Source organism: Barbus barbus (genome assembly GCF_936440315.1).
Source record: "Barbus barbus genome assembly, chromosome: 28".
NCBI lineage: Eukaryota > Metazoa > Chordata > Actinopteri > Cypriniformes > Cyprinidae > Barbus > Barbus barbus.
In genome coordinates this window covers 4,924,655-4,938,060 of record NC_136756.1, presented here as the reverse complement: position 1 = coordinate 4,938,060, position 13,406 = coordinate 4,924,655, and positions in this window count along the sequence as shown.

Here is a 13,406-nt window from a genome sequence, read left to right as displayed (position 1 = left end):
TTATGCCTCCGCACTGCCCGCTGTAGATGGATATGGGCTGAGTCCCAAACCCTCTCACTTTCTCGGAACCAGTAGTCCACAGCTGGAACCTCTGCTGGTTCCTCCGTCCAGGGGAACAAAGGGGGTTGGTAGCAGAGCATGCATTGGAACGGGGTGAGGCCGGTGGTGGATTGGCGAAGGGAGTTCTGTGCATACTCGGCCCACGGGAGAAAACGGCTCCAGCTGTGCTGATCAGGGGAGCAGTATGACCGGAGGTAGCGCCCGAGCTCTTGGATCTTACGTTCAGTCTGGCTGTTACTTTGGGGGTGATAGCCCGAGGACAGGCTGACAGTAATTCCCAAGAGGTGGAAGGAGGATCTCCAGACCCGGGACACGAACTGAGGACCTCGGTCCGACACAATGTCCTCCGGTAGACCGAAGTGGCGGAACACATGGTGGAACAGGCATTCGGCGGTCTCCATTGCAGTGGGTAAGCCCTGGAGGGGAATGAGTTTGCAGGCTTTGGAGAAACGGTCCACCACGACAAGGACACAGGTGTGACCCTCAGACTCCGGGAGGTCGTTGACGAAATCCACACCGATATGGGACCAGGGCTTCTGTGGAACAGGTAGGGGAACCAGTTTGCCGGCGGGCAGATGGCGAGGAGATTGGGACATGGCACAGACTGAGCAGCCTCGGACGTACCTGATGATATCCGCGGCCATACCGGGCCACCAGTACCGAGCTTGAAGTGAGAGGGTTCGCTGGATGTCCAGAGCCCGGTACTTCACGAGCTGAGCCCAGAAGGGTGAGGCGCTGGGAGCGGGGCACATAGGTCTTCCCTTCTGGGCCTCCCTGCGGGGCGGGTTCGGTGAGAGTGGCGTCACGGATGTTGTCGTTGAGCTCCCACTGGATGGGGCTGACAATGAGGGCTGGAGGGAGAATAGGCTCGGGGTCTGTGGGTGTTTCTGGTGCATGCAGGCGCTAGAGAGCATCGGCCTTGGTGTTGCGGACTCCGGGGCGGTAGGTGACGGTGAAGGAGAACCGAGTGAAGAAGAGGGCCCAGCGTGCCTGACGGGGATTTAAGTGTTTGGCATCTCTTAGATACTGGATGTTTTTATGGTCCGTGATGACAGTGAAGGGACAGGTGGCTCCCTCCAGCCAGTGACGCCACTCCTCCAGGGCTAGTTTGATGGCTAGCAGCTCTCGATTGCCGATGTCGTAGTTCACCTCCGCAGGGGACAGCTTCCGAGAGAAGTAAGCGCAAGGATGGAGGCGGGGAGGCTCGTTGTGGTGTTGGGACAGCACGGCCCCGACTCCCGTGGTGGAGGCGTCGACTTCCACGACGAAGGGGATCTGGGGATCAGGGTGGCGAAGGATGGTGGCCGTGCTGAAGGCTTCCTTGAGCTGTTGGAACGCTTCGTGGGCTTCGGGGCTCCAGGACAGAGACTTGGGCTTACCGCGGAGCATGGAGGTGAGGGGTGACGAAAGTTGGCTGAATTGATGGATGAACCGTCTGTAAAAGTTGGAGAAGCCCAGAAAGCGCTGTAGTTCCTTCACCGTTTGTGGTAAGGGCCAGTCCAGGATGGCTTGGACCTTCCCCTGGTCCATCTGGATTCCTTTGGGACTGATGGTATAGCCGAGGAACTGTACCGTGGGGTGATGGAACTCGCACTTCTCCAGTTTCAGGTAGAGCTGGTGTTCCCTGAGCCGCTGAAGGACCTGCTCAACGTGGTGGCAATGTTCGGCCAGGTTCCGGGAGTAGATCAGGATATCGTCTATGTAGACGATCATGAACTGGTGGAGGAACTCCCGGAACACCTCGTTCATGAAGCTTTGAAAGACGGACGGTGAGTTGGAGAGGCCGTACGGCATAACCCGATACTCGTAGTGACCTGATGGAGTGAGGAACGCCATCTTCCACTCATCGCCCGCCCTGATTTTCTTTTCCAGTTCTTCAGTTTTATCATTCAAATGCTTCACCTGTTCAACGTGGAATTCGAGGGAGCTGATAATCTTTTTGATAGAGTTTGAGTTTTCAAGTACCGTTTTTTAACTCCTTGAATTCGGCGCAAAGTTTCTTCGTGCATGGTCTCCATTCTCTGCATGAATCTCATTAGCATGGCATCACTCACTGAAGGACTGTTGGAACTCGGTTTACTTTTTTTCACAGGGTTCGGTTCAGGTGTATCGGGTAAAATCGTGAACTCAGCCAGTCCAACAACAACTGCATCCAATTCAGCGTTTAGAGTTCTTCTTGCATAGCTGTGCATAGCAAGGAGAGTTTCTTCTTTATCCTCCATATTCGCAAGTCAGCACAGCAATTTATAGCAAAAGCACGTGGATTATTATTATTAGCGACTAGTTGGCAAAAGCATCTTCAGGAGAGCTCAAATAGTAAAAAAAATTCAAAGGAAAAAAAGATAATTAAAGGAGGCTACTTAACTCATAATAAAAACTGTATCTTTCCAGTTAGTTCTGAACATGAACTGTTTTTAAAAAAACCCGGGATCTAAGCAAAGCTTTTAAGGGCTCCTGCAAACCTGTCTTGCTACAACACCATCTTGGCCGCCCCCCTTTTCAAACTTTGCTGAAATAGAGCGCCATCATGACGTAGTATTTTTGTCGCATGCGCATAAAACAAAAGAAATACTTTGTGCGTGGTTACATATTATTTCACACTTTTCATTTCTGTTCAAGTTGTCCTTATTCATTCTTTAGTTAGACCAAAGATTTCTCATTCATGACTCATTCACCTAACTAAAAGTCAGTAATTTCAATTATATTGAAAGTATTCTGTACACAGATGTAAAGTACAGTACTATTACATAGAAATACAGTACTCTCATATATGACACTGTGTCATGTTGAAAATTAAACTTCATAGAGTTCATAGAGCTGGTGATGAAAATTTCAACAATAAGTTTTATTGGAGTATACATGTATTTCATTTTAGAAGAAAAATACATTTCAAGTGCATTAATGCATATAGTATATATTATAGAGTAAATACATATAAAATACATATAAAATACATTAACAAATGTAATTCTGGAGAACACACTTAAGTTGAATTATTTTACATGTGCTTTAGTATATTGAAAAATATATCAAAATAAGTGTAGTTATTTAAACCACAATAAAATCATAATTATGTAAAATGTATGCTTAAGTAATAATTAGGCATTATTATAAAGTGCATTTTTAAAAAGTGCACTTAAGTATATTAAGACCTATTGTCATTAAAGTGTACTCTCTATAAGTACACTTATGTGTCTCCTTAAACTTAAATCATATTATATTATATTATCTGCAAGTGCACTTTTTTAGTATACTTTTAATAACTGACGTATACAAAAAGTACACTTTTACTGCAGTTAAGCACACTTCTTTATCACAAGGGCAGTGTTGTCTGTTGGCGTGTTGTCAGTTTGCTCTTTGCTCCATGATGTAGGCCTATTTTTTACTGCGTGAGAATATGATGTGTGTAGTGTGAGAACGGCATTAGTTTGTTGGACATAGCAACAGTAACTAAGTAGGACAGGTTTTTGCAAACAGCCAACTGCATCTAAACCTCTCTACTTAACTTTAGGTTCTGCATATTCGCCATGTTTGCTTTTTTTGTAGTTTTTTCATGTATGTAGTTCTGAACTGATTCCTTCACTAAAAAAGCAATGGATTGTGGACAACATTAGCGTGTGCACAGATCCACACTTCAAAAATCTACCTGAAATAATAGACCATCTGGGGACTTTTGGCACACTCTGTTCAACATAGCTACTATGTTTTAGGAAACACTTATTCTCATCTCACATACTATTTAGGATGGATAGTATGAGCATTGGGATGCACGGTCAGGCAGGTGCCAGTTATTCTCTGGCCAGAAAGTGAACCTCTTTATTCAGCTCATGTTTAATGATTTTCAGGCTGTGTGTGCTTACTGATTATGTAATAATGAGCTAACGAGCTGTCCAGGTGGCACAAATTGTTTTCTGTTAGGCTTTAAAAGTCCTGGTTTGGGTGGCACTATATGTATAGTTTCTTTGGCTGTCTCAGTTGAGTTTGTGGTAAAAACATTTTACAAAAAATGGCCTTGATTAAACTTACTCTTTTGGTGTTTCTTTATCACCAGTTGTTATGGCAAGGTGAGTTTTAATATTGCGTTCTTTATTTGGTTGCAGGATTTTTTGTTTGTTTCTGTGCTTTCACAATATTAGTGACTAGAAGAGCCAATCAATTTATTGACTCATTTGGTGTCATTCATCAAAATTAATGTAGTTTGTTTTTCTCCAAGTAGCTTCATTTGAGTAGCATTAAGTGACCTTTAATAGCCAAATTCCACTAATGCGTCCACCTATGAAATCTTGTTCATATTTTGAACCTAAAGGTCTTTATAATGCAGCTAAAAATAACTTGAGAAATGCTAATTACTTCCCAAGAAGTACTTCCCCAAGTCTCTTGTTCACTTGACATCGCTGCTCTGTATTCAGTGCCATAGTTTAAAATGGCTCTTTACATTAATATTAGATGGTTGACGTTTCTTAATCTGAAACAATCTCGCATCACTCCAGGAGTAAAGTAACCGTCTTTTTTATTTATTTTGCATTTAATCAGTTAAAATTCACTTCGCTTTGTTCTTTCTACAGCCAATCCATTGAATGGTCACAGTAACTTGGTTTGTGCATCTACTTCTGTCCCCCTGCTAAACTCCTTGAGCCAGGATGCCGAGTCTATTGCTAACGTCACCTTGAGCCAGGATGCCGAGTCTGTTGCTACTAACGTCACCTTGAGCCAGGATGCCGAGTCTGTTGCTACTAACGTCACCTTGAGCCAGGATGCCGAGTCTGTTGCTACTAACGTCACCTTGAGCCAGGATGCCGAGTCTGTTGCTGCTAACGTCACCTTGAGCCAGGATGCCGAGTCTGCTGCTGCTAACGTCACCTTGAGCCAGGATGCCGAGTCTGCTGCTGCTAACGTCACCTTGAGCCAGGATGCCGAGTCTGCTGCGGCTAACGTCACCTTGAGCCAGGATGCCGAGTCTGCTGCGGCTAACGTCACCTTGAGCCAGGATGCAGAGTCTGCTGCGGCTAACGTCACCTTGAGCCAGGATGCAGAGTCTGCTGCGGCTAACGTCACCTTGAGCCAGGATGCAGAGTCTGCTGTGGCTAACGTCACCTTGAGCCAGGATGCCGAGTCTGCTGTGGCTAACGTCACCTTGAGCCAGGATGCCGAGTCTGTTGCGGCTAACGTCACCTTGAGCCAGGATGCCGAGTCTGTTGCGGCTAACGTCACCTTGAGCCAGGATGCCGAGTCTGTTGCGGCTAACGTCACCTTGAGCCAGGATGCCGAGTCTGTTGCTGCGGCTAACGTCACCTTGAGCCAGGATGCTGAGTCTGTTGCGGCTAACGTCACCTTGAGCCAGGATGCAGAGTATGTTGCTGCGGCTAACGTCACCTTGAGCCAGGATGCCGAGCCTGCTGCGGCTAACGTCACCTTGAGCCAGGATGCCGAGCCTGCTGCGGCTAACATCACCTTGGGTCTCAAACATGTTGTTGTGTAACCAAATAAATCTGTGGATTTCTTTTTATTGGTTGTCTTGTGTTGTACTCTCCTCCAGCATTAAGGGGTTTTTTTTTTTTGTTTTTTTTTAAATAACAGAACCCCCATGAACACTACATATCACAAACACACAACCCATTATAAACGAGGGATGAAAAAAAAAATACTTTGTTGTAAGGATTACCTCCTGAGTATTTCTTGAAGTTGACATTTTATGTGTAATTTTTCATTTTAGTTTTTTTTTTTTTTTTCTATAAACTATTTATTTTAAAAGATGTTTATATTAACTTATTTTTTATTTTATTTTTTTTGTTACTATTATTCAGGTAACTAATGTTTTATATTTTGTGTGTTTTACTTTGACTGTATCCCCTGTGAAAGTTATTTGTTTAATAAAAAAAATATATATTTCAAATGATAGCCAAAAAAAAATTATAAACGAGGCATTTGTTGCATCCACTCGGTACATAACTACTGATTATAATGACTTGTACGGTCTTTTTCTGCATTTGTGATCGGAGAAATGACAAACAAGCACTACTCTACACAAATCAAAACTCGTCAGTGGCAAATTCTTCAGATGAGAAACAATAAGCTCCACCATCAGTTTTCCAAATGAAGGTCCACTTGTTTGGAGATGCTTCCTTGCCTGGCTGTGCAAACTTCGGGCTCAAGTACCTTGCCTCACAAGGTGAAGGCAAGTTTAATCAAGCCACAGTGAAGTTTATACAGCGTAATTTTTATGTTGACGATGGCTTGGCAAGTGTGGATACGGAAGCAGAGGCTATCCAGATGGTGAAGGAAGCCAGGGATCTCTGCAATACCGGGAAGCTCCATGTAGTGGCGGACCACTCTTAGCTGGGACGTATTGCTTAGCTTCTTTGACAAGCTATCCAACACAGAGAAACTTAAATTGTCCCTTTTTTGAGGTGGATGAGATGGGATTCCAGCAGATAGGTAAACAGGGCAGGTAAGCAGAGCAAGGCAGGTAAGTAGGTTGGTAGTAACAGACAAAGCATGGACTCCAGTAATCCAACAAACGATTGGGAAGTGGTTGAAAAATGGTGGTCAAAAAAGGCACAACTTAATATCAAAAATAATGTCCAAATAGTGTTCAATAGTGATTCAATAGCATTTCAATAGCATTGTAAAGAACTGTATGCTTAATACGTTCCAACAGCTTCCTTGTTCTTTTGTTTTTAGAAAGGTGAGAGGCGGCCATCTTTAACTTAAAACATTCTCACCAACCGTCAAACTAAAAGTCCCTACAAAATAAAGGACCCTAAATCTAACAAAATATACCAGTGCTCCAATAGCACAAAAATTTAGATTAAACTCAAAATGGCTCCTACACTCCACTTGCACAAATTCATCACCAAAAGCAAGAGGGTAATCACCACAATCCCGAAGGAGGAATGCACTGAAGGTGCAACTGACTTTGACTTGGCCCTAGGAGAACCTAAAATAGAAAGGGCACTCGGAGTTCATTAGCTTATAGCTTCAGATGAGTTCCATTTCAGGGTTTTAGTAATGGAAAATCCTTTCACTAGAAGAGGTGTGTTGTCTACAGTTGCTTCCATTTTTGATCCTCTTGGATTCGTCGCTCCCTTCATTCTGGTTGGGAAGAGGACCTTGCAAAGGATGTGTAATGAGAAGATAGGCTGGGACGAACCACTTCCTGATGACCTCAGGCCGCTCTGGGAAGCTTGGCTACAAGGCCTCCATAATCTGGCCTCAGTAAAGATACCACGTTATTATGTGCCATCAGAGTTCAAAGATGTCCAGCTATATGAGTTACACCATTGACCAAGTCTGGTGAGGTTAACTGCACTCTCGTTATGGGTAAAGCAAGAGTTGCCCCAACAAAGGTAACAACAATTCCAAGATTGGATCTCTCAGCTGCAGTTGTAGCCACAAGAACTGGTGATCTGCTCAAAAGAGAACTAGAATTGGATGGTATCTGTGAATACTACTGGACCGATTCCAAGGTTGTCCTTGGTTATATTAACAATGATACAAGATGGCTCAACGTATTTGTAGCCAACCGAATTCAGCAGATCAGGACAAGCACTGAGCCTAGTCAGTGGAGATATGTTGCTTCAGATCAAAACCCAGCTGACCATGCCTCTCGTGGGCTCACTGTGAAGGAACTCATGGAATCTAACTGGTTTACTGGTCCAAGTTTTCTCTGGCAAAGAGAACTCCCTAAGGAAGACATTAAGGTAGGAGAGGTTGATGAGGGAGACCCAGAACTCAAAGGGGCGCAGGTTCTTCCAACCAAGGTAAAGGAAGAGATGTCTCTGTCAGATCGCTTGGAAAGGTTTTCAGATTGGAAGAGAGCAGTGAAAGCCATAGCTAGACTCAAACGTTGTGCGAGGAGTGTGAAGGGTTTGGTAGAAAGATCCAACGAAGTCACAACACTTGAAGAAAGGAAGGATGCTGAGCAATTCATAATTCGTACAGTTCAAGAGAAAGTGTTTGGCGATGAAATCAAATCTCTAAGACAAGGGAAGTTCATTCAAATCAGTCCAATAAGCTGTATAAGTTAAGTCCGTTTATTGATGATATCTTACGGGTGGGAGGAAGATTGACGCAGGCTGAGCTTCACCCTCATGTCAAGCATCCGGCCATTCTTCCTAAAGGTCATCACGTATCTCGTCTACTCATTAAACACTTCCATGAGAAAGTGCAACATCAAGGTCGAGGCATGACCTCGAATGAATTTCGCTCCAATGGCATTTGGATTTTGGGATGCAGTAGTGAAGTGTCATCTCTTATCTACAAATGCATAAAGTGTAGGAAGTTACGGAAATGCAATCAGGAGCAAAAGATGGCTGATTTGCCACCGGGTAGGATGGAAACTACCCCTCCTTTTACCAATAGTGGCATGGACTGCTTCGGGCCGTTTTATGTTAAAGAGGGAAGGAGAGAGCTGAAGAGATACACACTCCTGTTCACCTGCATGTGTTCGCAGGCCGTTCATCTTGAGGTACTGGATGATCTTAGCACTGATGCTTTCCTTAACGCTCTGCGTTGTTTCATTGCGATTTGTGGCAATGTAAGTCAGCTGCATAGTGATCAAGGTACTCATTTTATCGGTGCAAAGGGAGAGTACATTGAGTTGATGAAGGGAATGGATCGAGAACGTGTGAAAGAGTTAGGTTGTACCTTTGTCATGAACCCGCCTGCTTCCAGTCACATGGGTGGTGTCTGGGAGAGACAGATCCGGACTGTAAGGAGTGTACTGACATCCATCCTAGACCAGTCTGCAGCGAGACTGGACACTTCTTCTTTAAGAACGTTCATGTATGAAGTAATGGCGATTGTCAATAGTCGTCCATTGTCCTTAGAACACATCAGTGATCCTGTGGGACCAGAACCATTGACACCAAATCATATACTAACAATGAAGACCACTATCATCGCACCACCTCCTGGAGAGTTTGGGAGGGAGGATCTCTATCTTCAGAAAAGATGGAAGAGAGTTCAGTTTCTGGCGAATTAGTTTTGGACCAGATGGAGAAAATAATATCTGTTGAGTTTGCAGCAGAGAAATAAGTGGAATAAGAGCAAGAGAAACACTAAGATAAATGATATCGGTCTGCTCCAAGATGACTTAGCACCACGAAATGAGTGGAAGCTAGCCAAAGTGGTAGAAGTCGTCCCAGGGACTGATGGAAGGGTGAGAAGACTTAAACTTTTTGTTAGTGATGCAACACTGGATAGTAAGGGTGCACGCACAAGCAAGTCAGTTTTTCTAGAAAGACCCATACACAAAACAGCCTTATTATTTGAAGCTGATTAAAGGGTTAAGTTTGATGAGAATGATTCCACTGTGCATGTTTAATGTGTACAAAATTCCTTCTGAATGTTAATTTTATGATAATACTTGAGTATTCATAACTTCTCTTAAGAATCACACATAGTGTGATGGTGGGAGTGTATTTGCCATCACAAAGCTTTCTGAGTTTATTTGTTTCCACTAGATGGTGCTTGTGTAATTAGACACTTGCTTATCATAGTATAACTTTTCATTAGTTTAATTTGTATAACTTTATATTTTGGTTATTTTACAATATTTATGTGATTTCTATACTGAATTATTGTTTACTTGAGCAAGATTGAAAAAGTTTTGGATGTTTTATTTTATTCCCATCTTGCCTTTGTATATCGCTTCCTGTTTTGTCATCTGCGCAAAGAGATGGAATGATGTTATTGTTAAAAGGTTTCTCTGATTGCTTACAAGTCATCCGCCCAAGGAACTTAAAGATATAACCCCCTCTCTTAGCTTACAAGCAGGCAAAAGTGGTATGTTGATGTATTTTTTGTTCATTTAAGAGTTTAAAGTTCTATGCGTGTTTTCCGTGTAACTGAATGTGTGACTGATGTTTGTTATTCATCCTGTTTATTTAGTTCTACAGTGTTGTGTTGGCGTTGGTGTTGATGTCCATGCCCATAAGTGCATTAAACATCTGTAAAACGAACCTCAGCCTTCGCGTTGTGACTAAGGGAGGCACACTCCGTAAAAAGGTGTAAGCTCATCTGCTATTTTAAAGTTTGATTCACCAATGCACAAATGGTTGCTGAAAAACAATATTGCAATTACATATTACAAACAACTTTGACTTACTAAAAGGCTCAAGAGGCCAAATAAAGCAAACACTGACCACAATTATGGTGGCAAGTTGTTTTTTTGTTTTTTCTCAGTTGATTCCATCCAAGGCTGTGGCTGAAGTCATTTGTAGTTCTTGTGTTTCTCTTTTCTTCAGTGATGCTGCTTGTGAACAGCAGGGGCACGTTCAGGCTCACACTGGTGCCCAATGTTTTGCTCCGGTTTCCGGGTTGAACGACGTGTTTCCTGGAAACGGTGTGCAACAGGGATTGAGATACGTTTTCTTTTGTTTGGTGGGTGTGTCAAAAATGTCAGCCCAATCAGCAGCAACGTGCATATAAACCATGCGGTATTAAAGAGACAGATTGCACTATAGGTCCAAGTGAAGTCATTTAATATGTGTCCGCTGCAGCTCGGTATGCGCAACTATTGAAGATATTAGAAGACAAGTTTGTCGTAAGAGTTTTATAGTAGCATAGCAAATCAACATGATGATGATGAATTTGTAAATAAATGTAATTAACATCTAAATTCACAAGAGCAAGTATATTGTTTGCACGTTTATTTACATGAAAGGCAAAATAACTGAACTAATAAGAGCACAATTATATATCTGGAACTTCTTTAAGTCTGTCTAAATATGTAGTAATTGCAATGTCTTCTGGTCCATATCCTTTCCTCGGGAAGGTGTGCTAGACACTGATTAATGTAACATAAAAATACTATACATATTTATATGTTTTGCTATTGTATTGTGGAGTGACACTTTCATAAACTTGTCAATGCTCCTCTGATTATATAATGGTAAATATTACATCACAATATAATATCACAGCACAACAACAGTGATCAGCAATAATGATACTCACAATAAAAATAATAAGGTCATATAGATCATAGCACAGTCTCAGAGGTAAGAAGTGGATTATCCTTCACCTGAAATTTCTTTTCATCCTGAAATGCGAGGCAAATGTTGGAATATAAATTATGATGCTTAAATAAATAACTTAAACTGTCTTTTTGTGTGTATATAGTATGTTTCTTGCAAACAGTTTTTTACTTATATTACTTTATTCTTATTACTGACTGGGCTGGCAAGTTCGTGAACAATGAATACGAGTTTTTCTTGTGTCAGAAAGCTGTGGGGGGGGGTGATTCAGAATGATTTATATCATTCACCAGGCATTGTGCGAAGGATGGGGGTGGGGGAAAGTGTATAGCTGGATTTGTGGACATTTAGCCTACTTTGAGCAATCACTGTGCAACCAGGATGAGGAACAACACTCTCTAGAATAGATGTAGTGCACCTTAGCGAATGACCTATGAAAATAAAGTTAACCTGGCTATTAAGTTCCAGTGAATGCTCTTTTAAAACTATTGCTCTTTTTAAGTTCGGAAAGATTTCAAAATACAATGGCATATTTTGTCTCAAAAGATTTGATTTTTCATTATATGACCTCTTAAACTTAACCAGTTACTAATAATAGTATGAAATATTAAATGGGTCTTTGGTGTGGTAATACTAATTTCTCTCTCATTGCATTCCCAAAATAATTGTTACATTTTTATGCATAACAAAAATTTAGTATTATCGTGTATAACCCAAAATTTCAAACTTGCAACTGATTTTAAGTCTTAGATCTGTCACAAGTTACAATCTTAGACACACATTGTGATGCAGAAAGCACTACTAACGGACTAGCAGTACTAATGATATAATTTCTTATAGGATGGTTCTTTTTTCATATCTCATTATACCATTATGTTTCTAAGTAAAGAGTCTAAAGCATGTAATATTTTATACTCGCCACTGATTTTACAGGTACCACCTGGGTGTCATATATTCTAGACCTTCTGTACTTTGGTAACGATGCTCCAGAGCGCCAGACTTCCCAGCCTATCTATATGAGAGTGCCATTCCTGGGGTCATGTTTTAAAGGGATACCATCAGGTTAGAGACCACAGTATATTAAGAGTTCACTGAAATAATGTATTTTCAAGTTTTGTTGTGTGTTTTAATTTTTTTTATCAATTTTTATTATTTTAAAATCTTTTATCATTTTATTTTTAATGTCTTCCACATTCCGCAAGTCGCATCGATTTTGTGTTCCACAAGTTCTGTAATTTATGTACTGTGACAGATTGATTTAAACTGTCTGCTTTGTACTTGCAAAAGTAAAATGCCACTGCATTTTTTCAGAGATATGTGAAGCGCACACTGAGGTCCTCTGCTGGCTTTACTGTGCAGGTGCTGCTGCATTTAATGTAAACTAAATATACAAATTTGCAGCAGTACTAAAATTTTTAATTTTTTTTTTTTACAAATTGCTTTCAAAATCTAATTGACTACCTGCACAACTTGTTCCACATTCCCCATAGCATAGCTCAGCCTCAGTTGTTTCTGGTAAAAACATTCCTGTACTGTATTTTTCCATAAACCTGCAGAAATCCAGCACCTGCCCTACAATATGGGGACCAAATGTATCCAACAAGGATAGAAATACCAGTTACTTTTTACCTTGTGTGGACATTTCTTTGTCCCCATGAGGAAAACATCTTATAAATCATACTAAAAGTTTTTTGAAAATCCAAAAATGCAATGTTTTCTGTGAGTGGTAGGTTTAGGAGATATTAAATACATCTAATACAACAAAAATATAGCCCCAAAACATGTGTGTGTGTGTGTGTGTGTGTGTGTGTGTGTGTGTGTGTGTGTGTGTGTGTGTGTGTGTGTGTGTGTGTGTGTGTGCAATTTGGTGCTCTTATTCTAGGCTTTTAAAAATTACAGAATAAAATAAAAGACCGTTTTACTTGAGTTAAAGATATTTAACAATGTTAAACATCAAATTAATCCTAACCCTTCCTGAACTGGGAGACAACACATTGAAAACATAACTGGAAAACAAGCAAACCACAATATTTGTAAACCGAAGTAATGAAGATCAAAGTGTTTTTAGCGCAAGTAGTCCGTAGGCTCAAAAGACTGAAGTATGAAATATGAAGACTCAGAAAAATCTGCACTTGATGACATTGCAGTGTGTTCTGTATGAATTCTATTTGTTACATAAAGTGAACATTAAAACACTGCATATGGACCCTATGGACCCTTAACTCCCTCTATTTACACTGTATCCACTGGTCCAATTCTTGCCACTAACAAACTATTAACTATGACTTTTGCCTCAATTAACTCTTAATGTGCTGCTTATTAGCAGTTAGCAAGTTGTTAAGTTTAGGCACTGGGTAGGATATGCTT